Here is a 12,517-nt window from a genome sequence, read left to right on the forward strand (position 1 = left end):
AATTTTTGCATTGCCAGTTCAATCAATCTCAAAGCCTCTTACCTTCCAGGAGTGTGGAATAAACTGGCAGGCTGCTTAAGCAGGTCATATACCAGTGGTCTCTCCTCCTGAATGTAGCCAGATGCATTTTCCAGCAGTGGAAGACTCCCCAGGTAGACCTTTTGACAACCAAGGCCAGACAGAAAATACTTATAATTTTGTCTCTACAAAGTCACAGTCCCAGTTCAATCACAGACACTTTCCTGCTATCCTGACAAACAAGCTATACTATGCTTTTCTCTTAATCCCATTCTGACACTGAATGCTGCTAAAGATCAAGCGGGATCAGGCCTCAGTTATATTAATAGCACCAGCGTGACCGCAACAGCAATGGTTCTCCACTCTACTGGATCTGTCAGTGGAGTCTCCAAGTCCAGGTGCAATGGGAGTGAAATTGATCTCCCAAGATCATGATTGCTCCAACCAAAGCTGCAGGCCTTTCTTTTAATGGCCTGGAGGTTCCATGGCTGAAGAGGAGTCTTGCTTGGAGCAAGTTTTCCATGTCTTGTAAAATAGTAGAAAGCCCTCTACCAGAGCTGCATATATGTCAAAATGGAGGCATTTTTCCATTTGGTCTCGACAATCCAGTGTCTCGCCAATGCAGTCCTCTTATCCAGCATATCCTGGATTATCTATTGCACCTAAAATGGCAAGGTTTAGCAATTTCTTCTATCAAGGTCCACCTAGTAGCAATATCACATTTCCTAACTTCATGTGGGTTACTGTTCTATATTATCTAGTGATATGACAATGAGATTTGTGAAGAGCCTGGAATGGTTGTACCCTCAAATAAGGAAACCTATCCAGCCCTGGGGCTTGAACCTAGTTTTGTCAAAGCTCATGGGGCCACCGCTTAAGCCTCTGACAACATGCTCTCTAGTGCACCTATCTCTGAAGGTGGCTTTCCTGATACCTATCACTGGCTGGGAGTGTGGCTGAGCTGCGTTCTCTGACACCCAAACCACTGTATACAATCCTTTTAAGGATGAAATGTACTTGCATCCTCATCCAAGATTTCTCTCTAAAGTAGTATGTACTTTTCATGTTAACAAGTCAATTTACTTAACTACATTTCACCCAACACTACAGGCCAAAAGAGAGGAGCAACATCTGCACATCTTAGAAGGGCATAGGCATTCTACATAGACAGGTTTAACAGTTTTGTTTGTCAACCCAACTATTTGTAGCCATAGCAGATGGAATGAAGGGTTTCCTGGTCTTTTTGCAAAGAATTTGGTCTTGGATAACTTCCTGGATTCATGTTTGATATGATCTGGCAGACAGTTTCCAGACAAGCAGTGAGGCACGTTCCACAAGATCACAAGTGGCCTCCGTGTGTCCCTCTCCAGGAGATTTGTAGAGTAGCAGACTGATCTTCGGTTCACACCTTTGCATCCCATTATGCCATTACTCAGTATTCCAGAGACAATGCTGCATTTGGACAAGTTGTACTCCAGTCTATATGTACATGAACTCTGATAGCTTCTTTGACTTTACAGTTTGTGACTCACCGAGAGTGGATCGCACAAGTGCAATCACTCAAAGAAGAATAAACTGTTCTTAACCTTTTGTAACAATGTTGGTCTTTGAGAGGTGTTGCACATGTCCATTCCATGATCCGTCCTCTTACCTCTCTACATTGGAATTGTCCAGCAAGAAAGAACTGAGGGGCAAATTGGCCCTTTATACCGGCACGTAGTGGTGCACAAGCTGTCCTGATGGGCACTCAAGCTGTCCTGATGGGTACCACTGCAGGAAGAATTTCCAACAACTGTGTGCAGGGCACACACATCAAGAATGGAACGGACATGTGCAACACATCTTGAAGAACAACAGTTACAAAGAATTAGTAACCATTTTTTCCAAAGGAAAATCAAGATTAACATGCTCCTGTATTTTGGCTGGCAATAGCCTTCTGAGCTCATTGGAGCTGCCTGTGTGATTTATGAATACTGTAGCTTGACCAAGATATTGTGATGTTTTCGGTATGCATATATTGAGTGAATTCAATAGCAGAATCATCAGGAAATGCACTCAGGAAGGTGGGAGATGATCTACACCTCAGCAACCACTTGAGAGACAATGCAAGTGCCATTCACTTTGATACCTGGGCCCAGTCCTCTGGTGGGCCTCTCAGACAGATTTCCTCAGAAATAACTCAGATCCTGTGGATTGCAGGAGGGTTTAAAGAGACACATTCCCTCCATCGCAGTGGGGACACAGGTTTTGAGCTAAGACCCCAGATCCTACAGTGTGTGTGTTTGGGGGAAGATAGACCTGCGGGGTCTCCATCAGGAAGAGGGTGAGATCCTCGGTAAAACAGACATGTGTGTAGACTTTTTGTTGTTTTAAAATCCTTTTTTTGCTTATATCGTGCATTGTTCCTATGGTTAAATAAATGTAACCCTTCTGCCATGTGAAGCCAGCAGCAATCAGGGCCGGGTTCAATATCTAGGGGTTTCTTTCCATTGATACCCACAGAACCGGCTCTAGCCCCCACTCAGAAACCTGGGAAAATTACACACCACCCCTGGGTGCCTCTGAGAGGCAATACTTCCCCACTCACAGTCATAGAAAAGAAACTTTTTAATAAAAGGAGGGAAGAAACTTGGCGTTAATTTTGGAAAATACCACAAACAGAGTTCATAAACATAAACCATGAACAAAAGACCCAACCCTATATAAGCTGGGCAGTGTCCTTTTCCCCTCAGGTCCTTAAGTCCAGTAACCCCAAAGTCCCTTTCATGTGCCCGACCCTTCTCTGCACCACACTAGCAGTTGCTGTTCTTGGTCAGTGCAGACCCAGAGTTCAGAGGTGCATCTGCAGAGTTCACCTCCCACCCTGGGTGGAGGGGAGAGGGTAAAGAGGCATCTTACTCATTCCACTGCTCGGGCACTCTCTCGCTGTCACTCTCTGCCTGGCCATTCCTGTCGGCCACCTGCTCACCGCTCTCACCATGCTTCTCTGCCAGCCGCCCTGCTTCCTGATTGCCGCGCCTCTCTGCAGAGCCCTGCTCTGGCCCTCTCTGCCAGCTGCCCTGCTGGCCGCTTGCTGCCCCGCTCCGCCTCACCAGCCACTCATTAGCAGCCAACTGTCAGTCACCTTCTGCTGTCACCTGCCTCTCTGCTGTGACCTCTGCACATCAGCCTCTTAGTAATTTTCAGCTCTTTGTGGGCTGGGCAGTAACACAGCCTCATCTCAAGTGACTTCATCTCTCGGTGATTTTTAGCTCTTAGAAGGTAGGACAGAAACACAGTCCCACCACAACTGAGTTCAGCTCTGATTGAGCAGACAAACACCTATAAGATCTCTGTCAAGCATTCTTACAACTATAATACCCACCTGCTGAAGTGAAGAAACAGATTGACAGAGCCAGAAGAGTACCCAGAAGTCACCTACTACAGGACAGGCCCAACAAAGAAAATAACAGAACGCCACTAGCCATCACCTTCAGCCCCCAACTAAAACCTCTCCAACGCATCATCAAGGATCTACAACCTATCCTGAAGGACGATCCATCACTCTCATAGATCTTGGGAGAAAGGCCAGTCCTTGCCTACAGACAGCCCCCCAACCTGAAGCAAATACTCACCAGCAACCATACAACAGAACCACTAACCCAGGAACCTATCCTTGCAATAAAGCCCATTGCCAACTGTGTCCACATATCTATTCAGGGGATGCCATCATAGGACCTAATCACATCAGCCACACTATCAGAGGCCTGTTCACCTGCACATCTACCAGTGTGATATATGCCATCATGTACATTGGTCAAACTGGACAGTCTCTACGTAAAAGAATAAATGGACATAAATCAGACGTCAAGAATTATAACATTCCAAAACCAGTCGGAGAACACTTCAATCTCTTTGGTCACTCGATTACAGACCTAAAAGTTGCAATTTGTCAACAAAAAAACTTCAAAAACAGACTCCAACAAGAGACTGTTGAATTGGAATTAATTTGCAAACTGGATACAATTAACTTAGGGTATGTCTACACTACGAAATTAGGTCGAATTTATAGAAGTCGTTTTTTTAGAAATTGGTTTTATATATTCGAGTGTGTGTGTCCCCACAGAAAATGCTCTATGTGCATTAAGTGCATTAACTCGGCGGAGTGCTTCCACAGTACCGAGGCAAGCGTCGACTTCCGGAGCGTTGCACTGTGGGTAGCTATCCCACAGTTCCCGCAGTCTCCACTGCCCATTGGAATTCTGGGTTGATATCCCAATGCCTGATGGGGCTAAAACATTGTCGCGGGTGGTTCTGGGTACATATCGTCAGGCCCCTGTTCCCTCCCTCCCCCCGTGAAAGCAAGGGCAGACAATCATTTCGCGCCTTTTTTCCTGAGTTACCTGTGCAGACGCCATACCACGGCAAGCATGGAGCCCGCTCAGGTAACCGTCACCCTATGTCTCCTGGGTGCTGGCAAATGCGGTACGGCATTGCTACACAGTAGCAGCAACCCCTTGCCTTGTGGCAGCAGACGGTACAGTACGACTGGTAGCCGTCATCGTCATGTCTGAGGTGCTCCTGGTCGCCTCTGTGAGGTCGATCAGGAGCGCCTGGGCAGACATGGGCGCAGGGACTAAATTTGGAGTGACTTGAGCAGGTCATTCTCTTTAGTCCTGCAGTCAGTCCTATTGAACCGTCTTATGGTGAGCGGGCAGGCGATATGGACTGCTAGCAGTCGTACTGTACCATCTTCTGCCGAGCAGCCATGAGATGTGGATGGCATGCAGTCCTTCTGCACCGTCTGCTGCCAGCCAAAGATGTAAAAGATAGATGGAGTGGATCAAAACAAGAAATAGACCAGATTTGTTTTGTACTCATTTGCTTCTCCCCCTCCGCTGTCTAGGGGACTCATTCTTCTAGATCACACTGCAGTCACTTACAGAGAAGGTGCAGCGAGGTAAATCTAGCCATGTATCAATCAGAGGCCAGGCTAACCTTCTTGTTCCAATAAGGACAATAACTTAGGTGCACCATTTCTTATTGGAACCCTCCGTGAAGTCCTGCCTGAAATACTCCTTGATGTAAAGCCACCCCCTTTGTTGATTTTAGCTCCCTGAAGCCAACCCTGTAAGCGCCCCTCCCAGCGTCAGAGCAATGGCAAACAATCGGGCATCTGAGAGTGCTGTCCAGAGCACTCACAATGGAGCACTCTGATGGGGCTAAAACATTGTCGCGGGTGGTTCTGGGTACGTGTCGTCAGGCCCCCATTCCCTCCCTCCCTCCGTGAAAGCAAGGGCAGACAATCGTTTCGCGCCTTTTTTCATGAGTTACCTGTGCAGACACCATACCACGGCAAGCATGGAGCCAGCTCAGGTAACCGTCACCCTATGTCTCCTGGGTGCTGGCAGACGCGGTACGGCTTTGCTGCACAGTAGCAGCAACCCATTGCCTTCTGGCAGCAGACGGTGCAATACGATTGGTAGTCGTCCTCGTCGTGTCCGAGGTGCTCCTGGCCACGTCGGCTGGGAGCGCCTGGGCAGACATGGGCGCAGGGACTAAATTTGGAGTGACTTGAGCAGGTCATTCTCTTTAGTCCTGCAGTCAGTCCTATTGAACCGTCTTATGGTGAGCGGGCAGGCGATATGGACTGCTAGCAGTCGTACTGTACCATCTTCTGCCGAGCAGCCATGAGATGTGGATGGCATGCAGTCCTTCTGCACCGTCTGCTGCCAGCCAAAGATGTAAAAGATAGATGGAGTGGATCAAAACAAGAAATAGACCAGATTTGTTTTGTACTCATTTGCTTCTCCCCCTCCGCTGTCTAGGGGACTCATTCTTCTAGATCACATTGCAGTCACTTACAGAGAAGGTGCAGCGAGGTAAATCTAGCCATGTATCAATCAGAGGCCAGGCTAACCTCCTTGTTCCAATAACAACGATAACTTAGGTGCACCATTTCTTATTGGAACCCTCCGTGCAGTCCTGCCTGAAATACTCCTTGATGTACAGGCACACCCTTTGTTGATTTTAGCTCCCTGAAGCCAACCCTGTAAGCCGTGTCGTCAGTCGCCCCTCCCTCCGTCAGAGCAACGGCAGACAATCGTTCAGCGCCTTTTTTCTGTGCGGACGCTATACCAAGGCAAGCATGGAGGCCGCTGAGCTCATTTTGGCAATTAGGAGCACATTAAACACCACACACATTATCCAGCAGTATATGCAGCACCAGAATATGGCAACGCGATACCGGGCGAGGAGGCGACGTCAGCGCGGTCCCGTGAGTGATCAGGACATGGACACAGATTTCTCTGAAAGCATGGGCCCTGACAATGCATGCATCATGGTGCTAATGGGGCAGGTTCATGCTGTGGAACGCCTATTCTGGGCTCGGGAAACAAGCACAGACTGGTGGGACCGCATAGTGTTGCAGGTCTGGGACGATTCCCAGTGGCTGCGAAACTTTCGCATGCGTAAGAGCACTTTCATGGAACTTTGTGACTTGCTTTCCCCTACCCTGAAGAGCATGAATACCAAGATGAGAGCAGCCCTCACAGTTGAGAAGCGAGTGGCGATAGCCCTGTGGAAGCTTGCAACGCCAGACAGCTACCGGTCAGTTGGGAATCAATTTGGAGTGGGCAAATCTACTGTGGGGGCTGCTGTGATGCAAGTAGCTCACGCAATCAAAGATCTGCTGATATCAAGGGTAGTGACCCTGGGAAATGTGCAGGTCATAGTGGATGGCTTTGCTGCAATGGGATTCCCTAACTGTGGTGGGGCTATAGACGGAACCCATATCCCTATCTTGGCACCGGAGCACCAAGCCGGCGAGTACATAAACCGCAAGGGGTACTTTTCGATAGTGCTGCAAGCTCTGGTGGATCACAAGGGACGTTTCACCAACATCAACGTGGGATGGCCGGGAAAGGTGCATGATGCTCCCATCTTCAGGAACTCTGGTCTGTTTCAAAAGCTGCAGGAAGGGACTTTATTCCCAGACCAGAAAATAACTGTTGGGGATGTTGAAATGCCTATATGTATCCTTGGGGACCTACCCCTTAATGCCATGGCTCATGAAGCCGTACACAGGCAGCCTGCACAGTAGTCAGGAGCTGTTCAACTACAGGCTGAGCAAGTGCAGAATGGTGGTAGAATGTGCATTTGGACGTTTAAAGGTGCGCTGGTGCAGTTTACTGACTCGCTTAGACCTCAGCGAAACCAATATTCCCACTGTTATTACTGCTTGCTGTGTGCTCCACAATATCTGTGAGAGTAAGGGGGAGATGTTTATGGCGGGGTGGGAGGCTGAGGCAAATCGCCTAGCTGCTGGTTACGCGCAGCCAGACACCAGGGCGGTTAGAAGAGCACAGGAGGGCGCGGTACGCATCAGAGAAGCTTTGAAAACCAGTTTCATGACTGGCCAGGCTATGGTGTGAAAGTTCTGTTTCTCTCTCCTTGATGAAACCCCCCACCCCTTGGTTCACTCTACTTCCCTGTAAGCTAACCACCCTCCCCTCCTCCCTTTAATCATTGCTTGCAGAGGCAATAAAGTCATTGCTGCTTCACAGTCATGCATTCGTTATTCATTCATCACACAAATAGGGAGATGACTACCAAGGTATCCCAGGAGGGGTGGTGGAGGAGGGAAGGAAAATGCCACACAGCACTTTAAGCACAGCACTTTAAAAGTTTACAACTTTAAAATTTATTGAATGACAGCCTTCTTTTTTTGGGGCAATCCTCTGTGGTGGAGTGGCTGGTTGGCCGGAGGCCCCCCCACCGCGTTCTTGGGCGTCTGGGTGTGGAGGCTATGGAACTTGGGGAGGAGGGCGGTTGGTTACAGAGGGGCAGCAGTGGCAGTCTGTGCTCCAGCTGCCTTTGCTGCAGCTCAACCATACACTGGAGCATACTGGTTTTGGTCCTGCAGCAGCCTCAGCATTGAATCCTGCCTCCTCTCATCACGCTGCCACCACATTTGAGCTTCTGCCCTGTCTTCAGCCCTCCACCTCTCCTCCCGGTCATTTTGTGCTTTCCTGCACTCTGACATTATTTGCCTCCACGCATTCGTCTGTGCTCTGTCAGTGTGGGAGGACAGCATGAGCTCGGAGAACATTTCATCGCGAGTGCGTTTTTTTTTCTTTCTAAGCTTCACTAGCCTCTGGGAAGGAGAAGATCCTGTGATCATTGAAACACATGCAGCTGGTGGAGAAAAAAAAAGGGACAGCGGTATTTAAAAAGACACATTTTATAAAACAGTCGCTACACTCTTTCAGGGTAAACCTTGCTGTTAACATTACATACATAGCACATATGCTTTCGTTACAAGGTCGCATTTTGCCTCCTCCCACCGCGTGACTACCCCCTCAACCTTCCCCCCTCCCTGTGGCTAACAGCGGGGAACATTTCTGTTTAGCCACAGGCAAACAGCCCAGCAGGAATGGGCTCCTCTGAGTGTCCCCTGAAGAAAAGCACTCCATTTCAACCAGGTGACCATGAATTATATCTCACTCTCCTGAGGATAACACAGAGAGATAAAGAACGGATTTTGGTTGAATGCCAGCAAACATACACTGCAATGCTTTGTTCTACAGTGATTCCCGAGTACGTGTTACTGGCCTGGAGTGATAAAAGTGTCCTACCATGAAGGACGAAATAAGGCTGCCCTCCCCAGAAACCTTTTGCAAAGGCTTTAGGACTACATCTAGGAGAACCGCAAATGCCAGGGCAAAGTAATCCTTTCACATGCTTGCTTTTAAACCATGTATAGCATTTTAAAAGGTACACTCACCAGAGGTCCCTTCTCCGCCTGCTGGGTCCAGGAGGCAGCCTTGGGTGGGTTCGGGGGGTACTGGCTCCAGGTCTAGGGTGAGAAACAGTTCCTGGCTGTCGGGAAAACCGGTTTCTCCGCTTGCTTGCTGTGAGCTATCTACAACCTCCTCCTCATCATCATCTTCTTCGTCCCCAAAACCTACTTCTGTATTGCCTCCATCTCCATTGAAGGAGTCAAACAACACGGCTGGGGTAGTGGTGGCTGAACCCCCTAAAATGGCATGCAGCTCATCATAGAAGTGGCATGTTTGGGGCTCTGACCCGGCGCGGCCGTTCGCCTCTCTGGTTTTCTGGTAGGCTTGCCTCAGCTCCTTCAGTTTCACGCGGCACTGCTTCGGGTCCCTGTTATGGCCTCTGTCCTTCATGCCCTGGGAGATTTTCACAAAGGTTTTGGCATTTTGAAAACTGGAACGGAGTTCTGATAGCACGGATTCCTCTCCCCAAACAGCGGTCAGATCCCGTACCTCCCGTTCGGTCCATGCTGGAGCTCTTTTGCGATTCTGGGACTCCATCATGGTCACCTGTGCTGATGAGCTCTGCATAGTCACCTGCAGCTTGCCACACTGGCCAAACAGGAAATGAGATTCAGAAGTTCGCGGGCCTTTTCCTGTCTACCTGGCCAGTGCATCTGAGTTGAGAGTGCTGTCCAGAGCGGTCAGAATGGAGCACTCTGGGATAGCTCCCGGAGGCCAATACCATCAAATTGTGTCCACAGTACCCCAAATTTGAGCCGGGAACGTTGATTTAAGCGCTAATCCACTTGTCAGGGGTGGAGTAAGGAAATCGATTTTAAGAGCCCTTTAAGTCGAAATAAAGGGCTTCACTGTGTGGACGGGTGCAGGTTTAAATCGATTTAATGCTGCTAAATTCGACCTAAAGTCCTAGTGTAGACCAGGGCTTAGGCTTGAATAGAGACTGGGAGTGGATATATCATTACACAAAGTAAAACTCTTTCCCCATGTTTATTCCCCCCCTCCAGTCCCCTCTGTTCCTCAAATGTTCTTGTCAACGGCTGGAAATGGCCCACCTTGATTATCACTACAAAATGTTTCCCCCCTCCCCGCTCTCCCGCTGGTAATAGCTCACCTTAAGTGATCACTCTTGTTACAGTGTGCATGGTAACACCCATTGTTTCATGTTCTCTATGTATATAAATCTCCCCACTGTATTTTCCACTGCATGAATCCGATGAAGTGAGCTGTAGCTCACGAAAGCTTATGTTCAAATAAGTTTGTTAGTCTCTAAGGTGCCACAAGTACTCCTTTTCTTTTTGTAAAATAACAAATAGGCTCCTAATGAAGCTTATTTAGCTCTTTCTTTGAACAGTACGGGGGAGAACAGGTTAAATCAGTCCAGGAAGGTTCCTTGGGGGAGGGTCCATATCTCCTGGCTGGGACACCTGTCCCCACCCCTCTTACTTTCACAGGGCTCTGGCATTTGAGCCCCCGGCTTAACGACGTTCTTTCAGCTGAGGGTGACCCCCTCATTTGGGACAGGTTAAGCACAGGCCTGCTTCTCTGTATTCATACAATAATGCCAACATTGGTAACAGCATTTCAGTACCTCTGCATTCAGTACTAAAGTAATCTGTAACCCAAAACCAGCCAAAGTTGATAATTTTGAGCAACAAAGTGCTCCCAGCTAGCTGTCAGGGGAGAATTTGTTCAGTGCATTTAGACCCTTACATCAACAGTACTTTTGTTTTAAGAAGGCTGCTTAGGGTCACTGTAATCCACTGGCCAAAAGCTCCCAAAGGGAAGAACATGTACCAAACCACGTTGGATCTCTAGGGTAAGCATGACTGATACACAGGATGAGGTCCAAGAGTGGGAGAATCATGGGATTCTATCCTAGGTGAGGTGAAGGCACAAAGAGAGATCAGAGGGGGTGCACTCAGAAAGAACAAATAGAAGGGGTGAGAAATACAGCCTGTCCCGTAACAGCTGCAGCGGCACAGAGCCAGCAAACAGAGCTGTAAACAGGGGAGTTTGAGCGGGAGTTCTGTTGGAGGAGAAGGTGGGAAGGCAATGACAGGTACAGAGGCAGCAGTGGGAGTGACCCATCTAGCGGAAGACACAATGAAGATGACTGGATGTGGAAGCTGCGGTATGTGCATGATCCTGGAGGGCGTACCTGGTAAGAGTTTTGTCTGTATGAAATGCTGTCTGATAGAGCTGATGGAGGAAGAGATCCGAGGTTTGGAGATGCAGGTGGAAAGTCTGGTTGAGTTTAGAAGGGGGTTCAAGCGGATTATGGAGCAAAGACATGAGGTATCTGAAGGGAAAAGCTCAGACTTGCAGATGGAAGCAGGACTGGGGAATTCTGAGGGGAGACCGGGTGAGGAAAGTGGTCAGTGGAAGCATGTGACTAAAAGAACCAGGCAGAGGAAAAGATGGGCTAGTGAAGGAGACATAGAGCTCAAGAATAGGTTTGCAGAATTGGAAAATGAAGAAGGGGCTCAGCAGGTAATCACTGAAGATGGAAGGGCAAGGAAGAAGAGAAGAGTGGCTAGTCTTATAGGAAAATGGGAAGAGTTAATGGAGACTACACCAAATATGAGCCCCAGGAGGATACAGGATGGGTTGAAGAGGATTACAAGGGAGAATAGGAACAGAAAGAACTTGCAGCCAGAGAGAACAGGGGATAGACTGGAGAATAGCACTGTCACCAGGAAAAGGCAGGTCTGTGTGGTTGGGGACTCTTTACTGAGAAGAATAGACAGGCCTGTAACCAGAGCTGATCCAGAGAATAGGAGGGTGTGCTGTCTTCCAGGTGCTAAGATACGGGATGTAGACCTGAGGTTGAAAAGGATCCTAAAGGGAGCAGGAAAGAATCCCCTAATTATCCTTCATGTGGGAACAAATGATACGGCTAGATTCTCGCTGGAAAGTATTAAGGGAGACTTTGCTAGGCTGGGGAAGACGCTTAAAGAAATCGAGGCTCAGGTGATCTTTAGTGGGATTCTGCCTGTTCCTAGAGAAGGGCAACAAAGGTGTGACAAGATTATAACTACCAACAGATGGCTTAGGCAGTGGTGCTATAAGGAGGGCTTTGGGATGTATGGCCACTGGGAGGCATTCATGGACAGAGAACAGTTCTCTCGGGATGGACTTCATCTGAGAAGGGAAGGAAATAGACTTCTAGGATGGAGGCTGGCACAACTGATTAAGAGAGCTTTAAACTAGGAATTTGCGGGAGATGGTTGGGAGATGTCCAGGTAATCTCCATGCCGGATTTTAGCATTGAGAGGGAAGAAAATTAAGTTAGAGAGGATACAGCCGTGGGTAGGAGAATGAATATAAGGAGGAAGGGCAGTGTAGATACCAGTCTAATAGGTTATACTGGCTGTAGAATGACCGTGCCCAATAGGGTACAGAATGTGAGTGAGGCCAAACAGCAAAAATTAAGATGTTTGTACACCAATGCGAGGAGCCTAGGTAACAAAATGGAGGAACTAGAGCTACTGGTGCAGGAAGTGAAACCAGATATTACAGGGATAACAGAAACATGGTGGAATAGTCGTCATGACTGGACTACAGGTATTGAAGGGTATGTGCTGTTTAGGAAAGACAGAAATAAAGGTAAAGGTGGTGGAGTAGTACTGTATATCAATGATGAGGTAGAATGTAAAGAAATAAGAAGCGATGAAATGAATAAGACAGAGTCCATCTGGGCAAAAATTACATTGGGGAAG

Source organism: Lepidochelys olivacea (genome assembly GCF_965140295.1).
Source record: "Lepidochelys olivacea isolate rLepOli2 genome assembly, chromosome: 2".
NCBI classification, from domain to species: domain Eukaryota; kingdom Metazoa; phylum Chordata; order Testudines; family Cheloniidae; genus Lepidochelys; species Lepidochelys olivacea.